Below are 17,653 nucleotides of genomic sequence, written 5' to 3'. Positions count from 1 at the left end.
TGCCCCCCAGTCTGGGTGACAGAGCAAGACTCCGTCTCAAAAAAAAAAAAAAAAAAAAAAGAAACAGAGGCTGTGGTGGTGTGCACCTATGATCCCAGCTACTCCGGAGGCCAAGGCAGGAGAATCGCTTGAATATGGGAGGTGGAGGTTGCATGGGCTGAGACGGTGCCACCGCACTCCAGCCTGGGTGTTGGAGTGAGACTCTGTCTCAAAAATAAATAAATAAATAAATAAATAAAATAAAAATAAAGAAACGGAGGCTGGAGAGATGGCCTTTGAAGACAGAGGAAGGAGCCACAAGGCAAGGAGTGCAGACAGCCTTTGGAATCTGAAAAGGGCAAGGAAACAGTCACCCCTAGAGCCTCCAAAAAGGAACACAGCCCTGCTGATGCCTGGATCTTAGCCCATAAGACCCATTTTGGACTTCTGACTTCCAGAACTGTAAGACAATAAATGTGTATTGTCTTAAGCCACTTGTAGTAATTTATTTGCAATAGCAGTAGGAAACTAATATACCTGCTACAATATCACCCTTTGGAAAGGTCATGCTGGCCCTGGCCTATGGCCGTCAAGGTTTGTTCCCATGTATGAATCCCTATTACTTACGATGAAGTCATTTGAGATTTAGTACCATATTGCTGTGGGATGTGTCTCCTGTTTTTTCTTCAACATTTCTCTCAGCTTAGTTAACACAGCACTTGTACTTGTTTATGTAGCACACAGAACAGGGCTTACCCATTATTATTCTCTTAATACACGCTTTTGGTTTCGGGTCTTTTTTTCTTTTCTTTTTTTTTTTTTTTTTGAGACGGAGTCTTGCTGTTTTCCCCAGGCTGGAGTGCAGTGGCGCGATCTTGGCTCACTGCAACTTCCACCTCACGGGTTCAAGCAATTCTCTGCCTCAGCCTCCCAAGTAGCTGGGATTACAGGTGCCCACCACCACGCCAGGCTAATTTTTGTATTTTTAGTAGAGACGGGGTTTTGTCACGTTGGCCAGGTGGTCTCGAACTCCTGACCTCAGGAGACCACCTACCTCAGCCTCCCAAAGTGCTGGGATTACAGGTGTGAGCCACCACGCCCAGCCAATACATGCTTTTGAATAAATGAATGAAATGGAGCTCTTTTTCTAGACTTCTTTGCTTTTTCTCAAAGGACTGGATGTTGCGCAATGCACACAAAAGGCACTCGTATTTGTTGAAGATTTTCCTAAAGTCTAAAGCACTCTTACTAGGACTCCACTTTTGCCGTGGTTTCACATGGATAGTTGAAGCTCTCTTACATGATGAGTTTGGGATGGTTGGTTAAAATGGGAAAGCATTAAGAATTATATGTTCTCTGGCTGGGCATGGTGGCTCACACCTGCAATCCCAGCACTTTGTGAGGCCAAGGAGAGCGGATCGCAAGATCAGGAGTTCGAGACCAGCCTAACCAACATGGTGAAACCCTGTCTCTTCTAAAAATACAAAAATTAGCCGGGCGTGGTGGTGGGTGCCTGTAATCCCAACTCAAGAGGATGAGGCAGGAGAATCGCTTGAACCTGGGAGGTGGAGGTTGCAGTGAGCTGAGATCGCGTCACTGCACTCCAGTCTAGCAACAGAGCGAGACTCCGTCTCAAAAAAAAAAAGAAAAAAGAAATGGTGTGAGTTTCTGCAAAAAGTTAAACATAGACTTACTGTATGATTCGGCAATCCTACTTCTAGGTGTATATCCACAAGAATTGAAAGCAGAGACTCAGACAGATACTTGTACATCAGCGTTCATCACAACAGTATTCACAACAGTCAAAAGGTAGAAACAATCGCAATGTCCATCCACAGATGAATAGACAAGCAGAATGTATGGTATATATACACAATCAAATATTATTCAGCCATAAAAAGGAATTAAAATTTGATATATGCTACAACATGGATGAACCTTGAAAACATGATGCTAAGTGAAATAAGTCAGACACAGAAAGCAGAATATTGTATGATTTCACTTATATGAAGTCCCTGTAATAGGCAAATTCATAGGGACAGAAAGTGGAATACAGGTTACCTAAGGGAAGGGAAAAATGGGGCTGTTATTGTTTAATGGGTCCGGAGGATGATGGAATGTTTTGGGTGTAGACAGGGTGATAGTGACACAACATTGTGAATGTATTTAAAGCTACTGAATAGTACATTTGCATATGGCTAAAAAGATATATATCATGTTATATATATTTACCGTAATTTTTTAATAGCCATAAAAGCATTCAAACCTTTTTTTTCTGAATCTATTCTAGTACAACAGTTTGACATGTGAGCCATTTTTTTTTTTTTTGCATAAAGCTCTTCATCACAGTGTTGTTTATAATCATAAAATATTCTAAAGAACTTAAAAGTTAGTAGGTGATTTGTTAGGAAATTAGTGTAATCCAAATTATGGACTATCAGGCAGTCATTAGAAATCATGTTTACATTCGTGACTAACCTTGCTAACACGGCAAAACACTGTCTCTACTAAAAATACAAAAACTAGCCAGGCGTGGTGCTGGGCGCCTGTAGTCCCAGCTACTTGGGAGGCTGAGGCAGGAGAACTGCTTGAACCTGGGAGGCGGAGGTTGCAGTGAGCGAGATTGCACCATTGCACTTCGGACTGGTGACAGAGCGAGACTCTGCCTTAAAAAAAAAAAAAAGAAAAAAGAAAAGAAAGAAATCAAGTTTATGAAGATATTTTACTGATGTAGGGAAATGCCGATAATATCATGTTAAGCCAAAAAGGGCAGGGTACAATTTTGTGCTTGGAATGATTCCCAAGTGTTAAAAAGTTTTAAAAAACACAAAATTAGGCTGGGTGTGGTGGCTCACACCTGTAATCCCTGCACTTTGGGAGGCCAAGGCAGGCAGATCACTTGAGGTCAGGAGTTTGAGACCAACCTGGCCAATGTGGTGAAACACCATCTCTACTAAAAATACAAAAATTAGACGGCCATGGTGGCAGGTGCCTGTAGTTGCAGCTACTTGGGAGGCTGAGGCAGGAGAATCACTTGAATCCGGGAGGCGGAAGTTGTAGTGAGCTGAGATCATGCCACTGCACTCAAGCCTGGGTGACCGAGTGAGACTCTGTCTCTAAATAAATAAATATTAAAAATAAATAGACACAAAATAGAAACATTGGAAGAAAACATTCCAATGTATTACCAGAGGTTGTCCCTGGACAGTTAAAGATTACTTTGCTCCATTTCTTAGTTTCCTGACTCTCCAGCTTTCTTCAGAGAAAATGAATTACTTTGAAGACCAAAAACCAAAACCCCAAAACTTCAATGTGGCACAGTTCTTGCTTACTTGGGGCTACCACATCCTCTAGGGTACAAGACTACGCCCTTTTCTAACAACTGTTACTTTAATCTTAGTTGTTGAGGCCACACTAGTGTTTTCAAAATGAGGCACATGCTGGTTCATAGAAAGACAGTGAATGAAGGCATGGGGGGATGGAGGGAGCAAAGAACTCAAAGCAGACCCGCTACAGGGGAAAATTCTTCTGCACTGCAACCTCCCCATCAAATAGTAGCTTCTAAAACCACAAGTTTTCATTTTTAGGATAAAGGCAGACAACCAAGTTCCTTGAAAGTAAATGTAGGCCAAGGTTATTAAATCCAGTTTTTGAGGGAAACTCAATCTAATTACTCATTAGCATACCATTTAAAGTAGTTTTTGTTAACACTGATTCATACTGCCTTTTAAAAGTAATGGAAACAGTTCAAGATCAGCCTAGCCAACATGGCGAAACCCTGTCTCCACTAAAAATACAAAAATTAGCCGGGTGTGGTGGTGGGCGTCTGTAATTCCAGCTACTCGGCAGGCTGAGGCAGGAGAATCACTTGAACTTGGGAGGTGGAGGTTGCAGCGAGCTGAGATTGAGCCCCTGCACTCCAGCCTGGGCTTGAGCAGCTGTCTCAAAAAAATAAAAAACAAAAAATAAAACAAACAAACAAACAAAATAGCTTAGTATTTTAAGGCCTGTTGATGTTTATCGCACCAGTAAGACACTACAAGCAGAGTCTGTTTGTGGGGATAGTTTGCTATGAAAAGAAAGTTATTTTAGTTAGTTAATGTGATTGGAACTTCCCTTCCTCCCTTCCTCCCTTCCTTCTTTTTCTTTCTTCTTTCTCTCTCTCCTTTCTTCTTTCCTTTCTCCTTCCCTTCCTCTCTTTTTCTTTTTCTTTCTTTCTCATTTTCCTCCTTCCCCTTCCCTTTCTTTCTTTCTTTCTTTTTCTTTCTCTCTCTCTTTCTTTCTTTTTTGAGACCGAATATCACTCTGTCACCCAGGTTGGAGTGCAGTGGTGAGATCTCGGCTCACTGCAACCTTCGCCTCCCGGGTTCAAGTGATTCTCCTGCCTAAGCCTTCCAAGTAGCTGGGACTACAGGCGCGTGCCACCACACCCAGCTAATTTTTGTATTTTTAGTAGAGACGGGGTTTCACTATGTTGGCCAAGATGGTCTTGATCTATTGACCTTGTGATCCTCCCACCTTGAGCTCACAAAGTGCTAGGATTACAGGTGTGAGCCACCGTGCCCAGCCTCTTTTTTTTTTTTTTTGAGACGGAGTCTCGCTCTGTCGCCCAGGCTGGAGTGCAGTGGCGCAATCTCGGCTCACTGCAAGCTCCGCCTCCCGGGTTCACGCCATTCTCCTACATCAGCCTCCCGAGTAGCTGGGACTACAGGCACCCGCCACTGCGCCCGGCTAATTTTTTTCTATTTTTTAGTAGAGAAGGGGTTTCACCATGGTCTCGATCTCCTGACCTTGTGATCCGCCCGCCTCGGCCTCCCAAAGTGCTGGGATTACAGGCGTGAGCCACCGCGCCTGGCGTGCCCAGCCTCTTTTTGTTTTTTCTTTTTCCTTCCTTCCTTCCTTCCTTCCTTCCTTCCTTCCTTCCTTCCTTCCTTCCTTCCTTCCTTCCTTCCTTCCCTTCCTTCCTCCCTCCCTCCATCCTTCCCTCCCTCCTTTCCTTCTCCCTTTCTTTTTTTTCTCTGCCTCTCTCCCTCCCTCCTTCCTTCCTTCCTCCCTTCTTCTCTTTCTGCTTCTCTCTCTCTCTCTCTCCCCCCACACCTCCCCCTCCTTGCTTGCTTGCTTGTCTTGCTCTGACACTCAGTCTGCAGTGGCGTGATCATGGCTCACTGTGACCTCTACCTCCTTGGCTCAAGTGATCCTCACCTCAGCCTCCTGAATAGCTGGGACCACAGGCACACACCACTACACCTGGCTAATTTTGTTCATTTTTTGTAGAGACAGGCTCTCATGATGTTGCTCAGGTTGATATTACTCCTGGGCTTAAGCGATCCTTCCACCTTGGCCTCCCAAAGGCCCGGGATTATAAGCATGGGCAACTGTGCCAGCCTATTGGAACTTTCTGAAACAAAAATCTGATCATGGCACTGTCCTGTGTCCAGGCTGTTAGTACTTCCCACTCCTGCGGAGTCATGCGGGCACCGTGACCCGGAACACAGGACACCATGATCTGGCCCGTGACTCCCTCCCTCACGCAGCCTCATTGCTCTGGGGTTCTGGGAATTTGCAGTCCCCAGCACTCCTGGGACGGCATCTTGCTTTTTTGTTTTTGCTCTAACTGCCGCCTCTGCCTGGAATCCTGGATTCCTACTCCATCCCTCACCCATGCCCACTCATCTTTCAATCCTGATGCAAGTATCACCACCCCTGTGGAGTTTCCCAGATTCTCCCTTCCCAGTAGCTTTGAGCACTTGCCCTTTTCCACCTCCACCGGGTCCTAAACGGGTTCCTATTGGAACACTCAAGACACTACTGCACACACCGTGGCCCTTCCTGTCTGTGGCTTCTACATCTGCAGACTCAATCAACCTTGGATGGAAAAGATTCAGGAAGAAAAAAACAATAAAAAATACAAATAAAAAACCCATACAGTATAACAACTGCTTACCTAGCATTTACACTGCATTAGGTATTATAAGTAGCCTAGAGATTAGAGATTATAAAGTACATGAGAGGATGTGCACAGGTTACATGCAAATACTACATTTTATACATAGTGTAAAACGAGCATCTACAGATGCTATGAACTTGAGTATCCACAGATGTTAGTATCCTTGGGGATCCTGGAATTAATCCGCCACAGATACTGAGAGAGACTGTACTTGTTTATATGTCTGTCTCCTCTTACCCAGCTATGAGCTTCTGAAAGGCAGGCACTGTTTTCCATCTGTTTTTTTTTTTTTTTTTTTTTTTTTTTTTTGAGACGAGCCTCACTCGGTCACCCAGGCTGGAGTGCCGTGGTGCAATCTCGGCTCACTGCAGCCTCCACCTCCCAGGTTCAAGCAATTCTCTTGCCTCAGTCTCCCAAGTAGCTAGGATTACAGGCACCCACCACCATGCCCAGCTAATTTTTGTATTTGTAGTAGAGATGGGGTTTCATCATGTTGGCCTGGCTGGTCTCAAACTCCCAACCTCAGGTGATCTGCCCACCTGGGCCTCCCAAAGTGTTGGGATTACAGGCGTAAGCCATCGCGCCTGGCCTGTTATCCATCTTTATAACCTCTGTAGCACTGGCACACAGAAAGGGTCCAGTAAAGATGCTGGATAAATAAGGAAATGAACCACCTGGGCTAATGCTGATTGCTTCTTTGGTGGTAGCAAACACTGACTTCAGGTATTATAAGATGCATTTGGTCAAGAGTAAGGAGCAGCCCTTATTCCATTTCCTGTTGTCCATTCCCACAGTCAGCCAGTTAGAAAGACTAAAACGAGCAGGAAAATAAAACAACAACTCTGGAGGATGCATTTATTTTGAGGAAGAGAACCCAAATTAAAGCAAACTAAACTAAAAAGCTCCAATTAATATATTCAGAAAGATAGGATGCCCAACAAAAGACAAACGAGGGTTCTAATTAATTACAAACATGACGCTAGGTAGGGTGCAATGGCTCACGTCTATCATCCCAGCACTTTGGGAGGCCAAGGTGGGCAGATCACTTGAGGTCAGGAGTTCGAGACTAGACTGGCCAACATGGTGAAACCTTGTCTCTACCCTAAATACAAAAGACAATTGGCCCTGGAAAGCCATGAAGGTAAATGCTACCATGACAACCCTGTAGGAGGAGGATGATGAGCCCCAGAGGGGAAGGCTTAAAAACTCAACAAAATACCTAACTGGATAAAGAAACTAGGGTGAAATGAATCATGATAAAGAAAAAATGCAAGAAAGGCAAATAGAAGATCCAAGGAGAAAGAAGTTTGTACAATAAAAAGAGTAATTATTCTTCTTGTTCTTTTTTTTTTTTTTTTTTTTTTGAGACAGAGTTTTCTCTTGTTGCCTGGGCTGGACTGCAATGGCATGATCTTGGCTCACCGCAACTTCCGCCTCCTGGGTTCAAGCAATTCTCCTGCCTCAGCCTCCCAAATAGCTGGGATTACAGGCATGCACCACCACGCCTGGCTAATTTTGTATTTTTAGTAGAGAGGGGGTTTCTCCATGTTGGTCAAGCTGGTCTTAAACCCCTGTACTCAGGTGATCTGCCAGCCTCGGCCTCCCAAAGTGCTGGAATTACAGGCATGAGTCACCACACTCAGCCAAGAAGAGTAATTCTTGTAAACATTTTGCCTCTTCAGAGAGAAATATTTACAGAACACTGTAGTATGGTTTTTACCATTACTTTCAATGGCAAAAACGACAATTACTTTTGCACCAATCTAACAAATGCTGTTTAAGTGATTTTCATGTTTTAGGGTCAGTCTGCAGAATACTTAATTATGGTTAAGAATAGAAGGTAAATGTTTTTTATCCATAAAATTATATGGGGCAGAAATTGGGAGGTAGATGTTAGAGAGAATCTGTCTGAAGAACAAAGATGCTGTTACCTTCATCCTTTTTTTCTTCTCGAGTCAGGTTCTCACTCTGTCACCCAGGCTAGAGTCCAGTGAGACCGTCATAGCTCGCTGCAGCCTTGAACTCCTGGGTTCAAGTGATATATATATATATATATATATATAGGTAGAGATGAGGTCTCATTATGTTGCCCAGCCTGGTCTCAAACTCCTGGGATCAAGCAATCTGCCCACCTCAACCTCCCAAGGCACTGGGATTACAGGTGTGAGCCACCACGCCAGGCAATTTTTAAACTTTTTTGTAGAGATGGGGGTTTGCTATACTGCCCAGGCTGGTCTTAAACTCCTTGCCTCACAGGATTCTCCCACCTTAGCCTTACTAACTTCATTTATCTTCAATTTATCTTGTACAGTGAAACCGTCATAGCTCGCTGCAGCCTTGAACTCCTGGGTTCAAGTGATCCTCTTGCCTTGAAGGTTCTTGAAGGCATAGGGCTGAGGTCCTTGTTTCCTTGTTGGTTGTTGGCAAGGGACTTGCTCTTAACTCCTGGGGGCTGCTCCTCAGGGCCTTTCCACTTGGTCCCCTCCATCTTCAAAGCCAGCAACCAGATACCTCTTTTGCATTAAAGCTTTTTCATGCAGCCAGAAGCGGTGGCTCACACCTGTAATCCCGACGGGGATGGATCACACACCTGTAATCCCGACGGGGATGGATCACTTGAGGTCAGGAGCTCGAGGCCAGCCTGGCCAACATGGCAAAACCCTGTCTCTACCAAAAGTACAAAAATCTTTACTAAAAACAGAAACATTAGCCTGGATGACAGAGTTAATTTTTTTTTTTTTAATTTTTTTGAGCTGGAATCTCACTCTCTCCCCCAGGCTGGAGCGTAGTGGCACGATCTCAGCTCACTCCAACCTTTGCCTCCTAGGTTCAACCGATTCTCGTGCCTCATCCTCCCGAGTAGCTGGGACTACGGGCGAGTGCCACCGCACCTGGCTAATTTTTGAACTTTTAGTAGAGATGGGGTTTCTCCATGTTGCCCAGGCTGGTCTCGAACTCCTGAACTCAGGCAATCCATCCACCTCAGCCTCTCAAAGTACGAGGATTACAGGCATGAACCACCTCACCTGGCCTGTAATTAATAACTTTTATGACATCTGCAAAATCCTTTTCACCACATAAATCACATAATCATGGGTGTAACATCTGGTGACGAAAGGCATGGGGGCCATCTTATCCTTCTATTCCACACTACTCAAGAAAAATGACTGTTTTTTTTTATATATAATGAGCTTTTCTAAAAAGCATTAAAAAGCACCATGAGGATTTTTTTTTTTTTTTTTTTTTTTTTTTTTTCTGGTGTCTCAAATCTCACTTTCTGGAAACAGCCACCAATATTTGGAATATGTCATCTGAACTTGGGCATGCAGAGCAAAAAGATCAATAGATAACAGTGGAATTTTATTCTACAAATTATTTTTAAGTAAAATTAAGTTTAATTTTATAGAAAACAGAAATAAAGTAAAATAGAAGGAATTGCTGAACTTCAGCTAAATGTTTGTAAACCACAAAAATTCCTAAAATAACCCCCTTAAAGATAAGAAAAATGAACACAAAAATCATCAAGAAATTAGAATTGTGTTTGTTTGAAAAAGCTGCAGTTCATGGAGTTCTTTTTCCGTTTTTTTTTTTTTTTTTTTTTTGAGATAGAATCTCATTCTGTCGCTCACGCTGGAGTGCAGTGGTATGATCTCAGCTCACTGCAACCTCCAACTCCTACATTCAAGAGATTCTCGTGCCTCAGCCTCCCCAGTAGCTGGGACTACAGATGCATGCCACTATGCCTGGCTAATTTTTTGTATTTTTAGTAGATAAGGGGTTTCCCCAGGTTGCCCAGGCTGATCTTGAACTCCTGGGCTCACGTGATCCTCCTGCCTGGGCCTCCCAAAGTGCTGGGATTGTAGGCATGAGCCCCCACGCCTGGCTGGAGCTCATTTTTTACAGTGGATTATTTTCCAGACACTAAAGATGAGTAAATTTACATGCTTAGAAAGCTTCCCACTGCCCTTTCCCCTCACTTCCCCGTTTTTGTTATGTATAGAATTATGCTTACAGTATAAGAGTTTGGAATGTTTACATTTTTTTCTTTTTTTTTTTTTGAGACAGAGTCTCGCTCTGTTACCAGGCTGGAGTGCAGTGGCCTGATCTCGGCTGACTGCAACCTCCGCCTCCTGGGTTCAAGCAATTCTTTTGCCTCAGCCTCCCGAGTCACTGGGACTACAGGTGCCCGTCACCACATCCAGCTAATTTTTGTATTTTCAGTAGAGATGGGGTTTCACCTTATTGGCCAGGCTGGTCTCAAACGACTGACCTCATGATCCAACCGCCTCAGCCTCCCAAAGTGCTGGGATTACAGGCGTGATCTACCACACCCAGCCTACATTTTTACATTTTGTTCTTTTTTTTTTTTTTTTTGAGACGGAGCCTTGCTCTGTCACCCAGGCTGGAGTGAAGTGGCACAATCTTGGCTCACTGCAAGCTCCACCTCTCGGGTTCACACCATTCTCCTGCCTTAGCCTCCTGAGTAGCTGGGACTACAGGCACATGCCACCACGCCAGGCTAATTTTTTGTATTTTTAGTAGAGACGGGGTTTCACTATGTTAGCCAGGATGGTCTCGATCTCCTGACCTCTTGATCCACCCGCCTCAGCCTCCCAAAGGGCTGGGATTACAAGTGTGAGCTACCATGCCCAGGCCTACATTTTGTTCTTTACCATAAATTCCACAGCTATTTATTCCTGGTTCTGTATTTAAAACAATTCAAAACTCATCTTCAGTATTTTTTTAAATCCTCAATTCTTTCCTTGATTCCTCCGTTTTGATTAATCTCTTGGTTGAATAATTTCAACTTAAATAAGTTTTTTTTTCAAGACTGTGGAAACTCTGAGTTCATTCATGCTCAAGAATGACTGCCAATAGCCTTTAGACTTCTTTTTTTTTTTTAATGATGGAATCTCGCTCTGTTGCCCAGGATGGAGTGCAGTGGTGCAATTTCAACTCACTGCAACCTCGACCTCCCAGGTTCAAGTGATTCTCCTGCCTCAGCCTCCAGAGTAGCTGGGACTACAGGTACCTGCCATCATGCATGCCCAGCTAATTTTTGTATTTTTAGTAGAGATGGGGTTTCACCATGTTAGCCAGGACGGTCTCAATATCTTGACCTTCTGATCTGCCCACCTCGGGCTCCCAAAGTGCTGGGATTACAGGCGTGAGCCACCATGCCCGGCCAAGCCTGGCTACTTTTTTTTTTTTTTTTTTTGCATTTTTAGTAGAGACGGGATTTCACCGTGTTCACCAGGATGGTCTCAATCTCCTGACCTCGGGATCTGCCTGCCTCAGCCTCCCAAAGTACTGCGATTACAGGTCAGCCTTTAGAGTTCTTAAAGGACAATTTGGCAAAATACAAAATTCATGAGTCGTATCTTCATGCCGTTAAATTTTATAAACCTTGCTTCATTGTCCTTTAACATTGTGTTGCTCTTGATTTTTAAAAATCTGATGTATTTTTTTATTGATCACTCTGTACCCATTTTACCTTACACAGTGTGTGCTTTCTACCTGCTGACTCAAGTCTTCATTTTGGTTACATTTCCTCCATTATTCTGTTGTTCCATTTGTTCTGACTTGGTCTTCAGGAATGCCAATTATGCATCTACTGGATCTCTATTGCTTATTTTTCATAACTATCAAATATTTATGATTATGTTTATTTCTTTGTTCTTTTCCATATTGTTCCATTGTTTTCACTTTTGTTCATTCTCTTTTGGTTGATTCCAAAGTGGCTTTCCTGCCTTTCTTTTCTTGAGACCTGCCATTCATGTTTTTCCTCTTTTGTTGTTCTATAATTCGTTATTTTTACTTCTGAACCTCACCTTTGAGTATTTTTTTATTTTAAAAAGAGATAACTTTGTAATTTCTCTGATGTGATGGAGAATTATTTGTTAAATAGCATGGGTAGAGGAAGAACAAGGACTTTGAGGCAATTAGCTGCTTCAGTTTAGTGTGTTTCAAATCTGTTGACAGTATTTCCTCTCCATCTCAGAGAATGTCTGAGATTCTCAGGTTTTGGCTCTCAGGAGGTTGCCAAGGCCCCCAGCAAAGCCCTGTCACTCTAGGCTCTCTGGGTTCTAATCTAGAAATAATTTCTCTACCCCCTTCACCCCCTCATCTCCAAGAGACTCTTTTGGCTTAGAGGCCAGGTCACAAAAAAATAGAAATAAATAACCATCTTCCCAGCTTCTCCCTGATTTCTACCCTCCCTGCTATCATACTCGTTCTTCAAAGGAACACTACCAGTTTTTCCTGGGTCTTGTAACTCAAATATAAATTTCAGTCATTTGAGTACCACTTCCACAATTTTTGCCTTATCTGTAGATCACCTATACTAAAATCAATTTTTTTCTTTAAATTAATTCCCAGTTTTTTCAACTAAATGCCTTCTTATTTAAAAAGGAGATATATCCAAAAATTGACCAGGTGTGGTAGCAGGTGCCTCTAATCCCAGCTACTCAGGAGGCTGAGGCAGGAGAATCGCTTGAATCCAGGAGGCGGAGGTGGCAGTGAGCCAAGATCGCACCACTGCACTCCAGCCTGGGTGACAGAGCAAGACTCTGTCAAAAACAAAAAAAGAGGTATATCATTATCATAAGTGAAAAATACCAAGCTGGGCACAATGGCATGTACCTGTAGTTCCAGCAACTTGGAAGGCTAAGGTGGAAGGATCACTTCAGCCCATGGGTTCTGTAATCTGGCCTGGGCACGTAGCAAGACTCTATCTCTTAAAAAAAAAAAAAGAAGGAAAAGTAAAGAAAGTATCACTTGCCATAAATAGAAAGTAAATATTAAAATAAATGCAATGAGGGTGGGTACGGTGGCTCACGCCTATAATCCCAGCACTTTGGGAGGCTGAGGTGGGCCGATCACCTGAGGTCAGGAGTTCGAGACCAGCCTGGCCAACATGGTGAAACCCCGTCTGTACTAAAAATACAAAAAAAATTAACTGGGCATGGTGGTGGGCACCTGTAATCCAGCTACTTGGGAGACTGAGGAAGGAGAATTGCTTGAACCTGGGAGGTGAAGGTTGCAGTGAGCTGAGACCATGCCACTGCACTCCAGCCTGGGTGACACAGCAAGACTCTGTCTCAAAAATAGAAAATAAACAATAAATAAATGCAACGAAAACAAAACTTCAGTGAGTTCTAGCTAGATACAGTTGTCTGCTGCGAGCTGAGTCTGAGGTCTGCATTTTCCTTGTTATAAAGGGTGATTAGGACAAATGAGAGAAAAGTTAAAGACTACTGGCTCCAAACCAAGGCTTTCTTCTTGATGTAATCACAAATGAAAGGGAACCAAAAAAAAAAAAAAAAAAAAAAGAATCACTTTTTCATTAAGTTATTTAATATAATTCAATGACTCTTCATGTACCACCTAAACTTGTTTCATTCTTCCCTAGTAACACAAGTCTCCTTTCCCCTTTGGGAAACACCCCTCCAATCCAGGGATCAATGATTTCGTCCCTCTAAGGAAACATATTTCCTGCTCATGGATACAGGCAGCGTACATCGACTCTTAGCATTTCATCAATTTTAGTACAGACTTTGCAGTATTTGGCAGGCATACCTCATGGTTTGTGGTTTGAGGTTCTGAGAGTTTCCTTGTTTCATGAAAAATGGGAACTTTTCTGTGTTTTTGCTTTGCTATCTTTTTATATTCCTTCCAGAAGATTTCAAGAGAGGAGAGAGGAAGGGAGTCCAAATATCTTTATTTTGTTTTATTTTATTTTTCTTTTGAGACGGAGTTTCATTCTTGTTGCCCAGGCTGGAGTGCAATGGCACAATCTCGGCTCACTGCAACCTCTGCCTTCTGGGTTCAAGCGATTCTTCTGCCTCAGCCTCCTGAGTAGCTGGGATTACAAGGCATGCACCACCACGCCTGGCTAATTTTGTATTTTTAGTAGAGATGGGGTTTCTCCATGTAGGTCAGGCTGATCTCGAACTCCCAACCTCAGGTGATCGACCCTCCTTGGCCTCCCAAAGTGTTGACCAGGTGTGGTGGCAGGTTCCTCTAATCCCGTGAGCCACTGCGCCTGGCCCCAAATATCTCTATATCTTTTAACTGGATATATGTGATGTGCATCCCTCCGAAGTCTCTCACAGTTGTGTGCTGGTTGGCACAGTTTCAAATGGAGGTGGATGGAGTCACATCTTAAACTTGAATCTTCCCTTTCGTCCTAGTGCTCCTCATCTGCAATGCTAGGAAGGTTGCTAAGCTAGGAAGGTAGTATCTGGTGCATCAAAAGGTAAGGTGAGGACACTGCTTACTTGCTGCTGCTGCCTTCACAAGACTGTCTCTCTCTGTTTGTGAATGCATGGGGTGTGCGTGTGTGTGTGTGTGCACATGCGCGCGCGCGCGCGAGTACATTCCCAAACTTCTCACTTTGGAACAGTGGTGACATGTCAACTTCAGTAGTGGTGGGTGTCTTCAGTTAAGTGTGAACTTCACACCCTCTAACCATGTTGGTCTCTGTATCTTGCAGTGAGTCTCTTCAACTTACCGGCTCTATATCACATGGCGAAGGTACTGACAGGGTCAAAAATAGTATTAAGATATTGATAATGGGCCAGGTACAGTGGCTCAGGCCTGTAATCCTACCACTTTGGGAGGCCAAGGTGGGTGGATTGCTTGGGCCCAGGAGTTAGAGACTAGCCTGGGCAACATGGCGAAACTCCATCTCTACAAAAATTAGCCGGGTGTGGTGGCACATGCCTGTAGTCCCAACTACTTGGAAGGCCGAGGTAGGAGGATTGCTTGAGCCCAAGAGGCAGAGGTTGCAGTGAGCTGAGATCATGTCATTGCACTCTGGTCTGTGCAACAGAGTAAGGCCTTGTCTCAAAAAAAAAAAAAAAAAAAAAAAGATACTGGTAATGTAGTTTTTGACTTTTGACTTTTTGACTTTTTCTTTCTTATCTATGTATACTTTGCAGTGTTTTGATAGAGCCAGTTACAGGGAAGTATGACGTGGTGGGCCTTGGGTGTTTCCTACTTCCTATGAATGCAAAGGTGAGGAACTTCCTGCTCAGGTTGCCTAAATGATGAGATTAATCAAGTCGTAGTGGCTTATACCAAGTGAGGCCCTCTCCCGCTCTGCTTACTTATATAATTAAACGACTGTCCATGTACCACCTAAAGTTCTCATCTCTCCTAATTAAAAAGTGTTTTGGTTTTTTGGTTCCCTTTAATTTGTGATTATACCAAGAAGAAAGCCTGGGTTTGGTGCCAATAGTCCTTAGCTTTTCTCTAATTTATACCAATCACTCTTCTTTTTTTTGTTTTTCCTCAATCTGCTCAACATGAAATAACTCCTTCTAACAAGGAAAGTATAGACCTCAGACTCAGCTACCAGCAGACAACTCTATCTAGCCAGAACTTACTATCATTTTGTTTTCATTGTATTTATTTTAATATTCACTTCCTGATTCCTATTTATGGCAAGTGATAGTGGCTTTTCTTTTTCCTTTTGTTTAGAGATGGGGTCATGCTATGTGCCCAGGCTGGATTCAAGAACTCCTGGGAGAGGATCAAGTGATCCTCTCCATTTCTCAGTGAAGAGGGGTAAAGCTAAGGATGGGTGAGACCACACAGAATGGTGCCACAGACACAGGCCTACAACAAAAGGGGGTGAGCACGGACCTGTTCTGGCAGCAGGTACCAAGCCAGCCTAGATAAAGTCAGTTTCTTTTCTTTCCTTCTTTTTTAGAGACGGGGTTTCGCTCTGTTGCCCATGCTGGAGTGCAATGGCACAATCTCACTCACTGCAACCTCCACCTCCCAGGTTCAAGGGATTCTCCTGCCTCAGCCTCCCTGGTAGCTGGGATTACAGGCACGTGCCACCATGCCCAGTTAATTTTTCTATTTTTAGTAGAGACAGGGTTTCACTATGTTGGCTAGGCTGGTCTCGAACTCCTGACCTCAGGTGATCCTCCTGCCTTGGCCTCCCAAAGTGCTGGGATTACAGGCGTGAGCCACTGCGCCCAGCCGATAAAGTCAGTTTCTGAGAGGAAGAAACATATTTTCAAGGTCTTTTCTTGATTACTCTTCTGGCCATAGCAGAAATCTGACCTTTTGTTGGACAACCTCTCTGCCCCAGCCTTTTCATGGACCCCTCCCTCTCTACTTCTCCATCTCTCAGAGCAGGAGGGAACAGTGACGTTTTCCTCACTTCCAGCTGCTGCATCCTCCAGGCCATAGTCCATTATCTCACCCCAGTTCAACAATTTTTCCTCATTTGACTCCAAGCTGTCCGGTCATATCACTATCACTCAAGCCCCCCACCCAATTAATTTGGTGTTTTTAGCTACTCATTTATAATTTTCCCTCCTATTCTCTCTAGCGTCATCACTACCTCTGAAATTTGCTTTTTACCAAAACTCCAATTTGCTCTTATTTACCACTCTCTGCTCTAATAGTTGTGCAAGAGTTCTGCATTACAAACCTGGTTGTATATTAGGTTAATGATGTGGGGAGCTTTAAAAAAAATCCCAAAGTCCAGGCCCCACCCCAGACCAATTTAAGTCACATTTTTAGGGGTAGGAGTGGTGGAGTTTTTTGTTTTGTTTTGTTGTTATTTTTAAGTATCCCAGGTGATCCCGATGTTCAGCCAAGGTTGAGAACTCATCCATACTACTGCCAGCTCCTTGGACTCCATCCTATTCTTCCAGGCTAGCAGTTTATCCTGGCTTCATTGCCTTCTCACCCAGCTTGGGCCCCAGGGCCATTCATTTTAACCAGGTTGTTGTTCAACCGCTCATCTCTCACCCAGAGGGAATATGTAAGTTGCTAGAGAAAGACACTTCACTATCCTGATTCAGGTTTTCTAACTCCACTGGAGCCCCGTGCTAGTCAGCGTTTATACAAGCTGCCCGGATATATCTATTTCTCACAGTGGCTGTTCCAACCTGTTTCCACTCTCCTCAGATCCCTAACCCATGCCCTCCCCTCCCTCCTATCACTCAGCACAGTGCTTAAGTCTCTGGAAGAAACTCTTCCTATATGTGTGCACATCTAAGTGATCACATGGCGTGCTTCTGCTTTCCTAATGTTACTAAGTTTTGCAACTCTTCTGCAGTTTTAAGATTATTTGAAGATAAGATTAAAAAACCAAAAAAACTCCCCAGATCCCTCCAGTTAGGACCTTTGTTCTCTATTTTCCTTCGGAGTAAAGTATGTCCCCACACATGGTTACTACTTCCTCACTTTCCATTTGCCTTGCCAAAACTGCTCTGGATATTGTCATCAGTGGCACCCAAGTTGACAAATTCACTGGATCTTTCTAGACCTCATGTGACATCTCAGGGTATCTGATACAGCTGACCATTCTTTCCTTCTGGAAATACTTTGCCTTCCAAGATAAAAAACTCTCCAGGTTTTCCTCTTCTAACTCTACTCCACCTTCTTATTCCAACTTTTCTTTTCTTTCTTTGTTTTTTTTTTTTTTTTTTTGAGAGAGAGTCTGACTGTGTCACCCAGGTTGGAGTGCAATGACGCGATCTTGGCTCACTGCAACCTCTGCCTCCTGGGTTCCAGTGATTTTCCTGCCTCAGCCTCCCGAGTAGCTTGGATTATAGGCATGCACCACCATGCCCGGCTAATTTTTGTATTTTTAGTAGAGATAGGGTTTCACCTTGTTGACCAGGCTGGTCTTGAACTCAAGCAATCTGCCCACCTCGGCTCCCAAAGTGCTGAGATTACAGGGATGAACCACCACACCCA

At 43.6% G+C, this 17,653-nt stretch overlaps 1 protein-coding gene across 1 annotated transcript in view; it reads right to left on the bottom strand.

Annotated features, from left to right (window-relative positions):
* The window catches only part of DGLUCY (D-glutamate cyclase), a 162,213-nt gene that overhangs the window by 140,529 nt on the left and 4,031 nt on the right, over positions 1 to 17,653 (bottom strand). The gene's annotated exons all lie outside the window — the stretch shown is intronic.

The sequence above is a fragment of the Chlorocebus sabaeus genome, chromosome 24 (genome assembly GCF_047675955.1).
Source record: "Chlorocebus sabaeus isolate Y175 chromosome 24, mChlSab1.0.hap1, whole genome shotgun sequence".
NCBI classification, from domain to species: Eukaryota; Metazoa; Chordata; class Mammalia; order Primates; family Cercopithecidae; genus Chlorocebus; species Chlorocebus sabaeus.
This window is presented reverse-complemented; position numbering and strand designations above follow the sequence as displayed.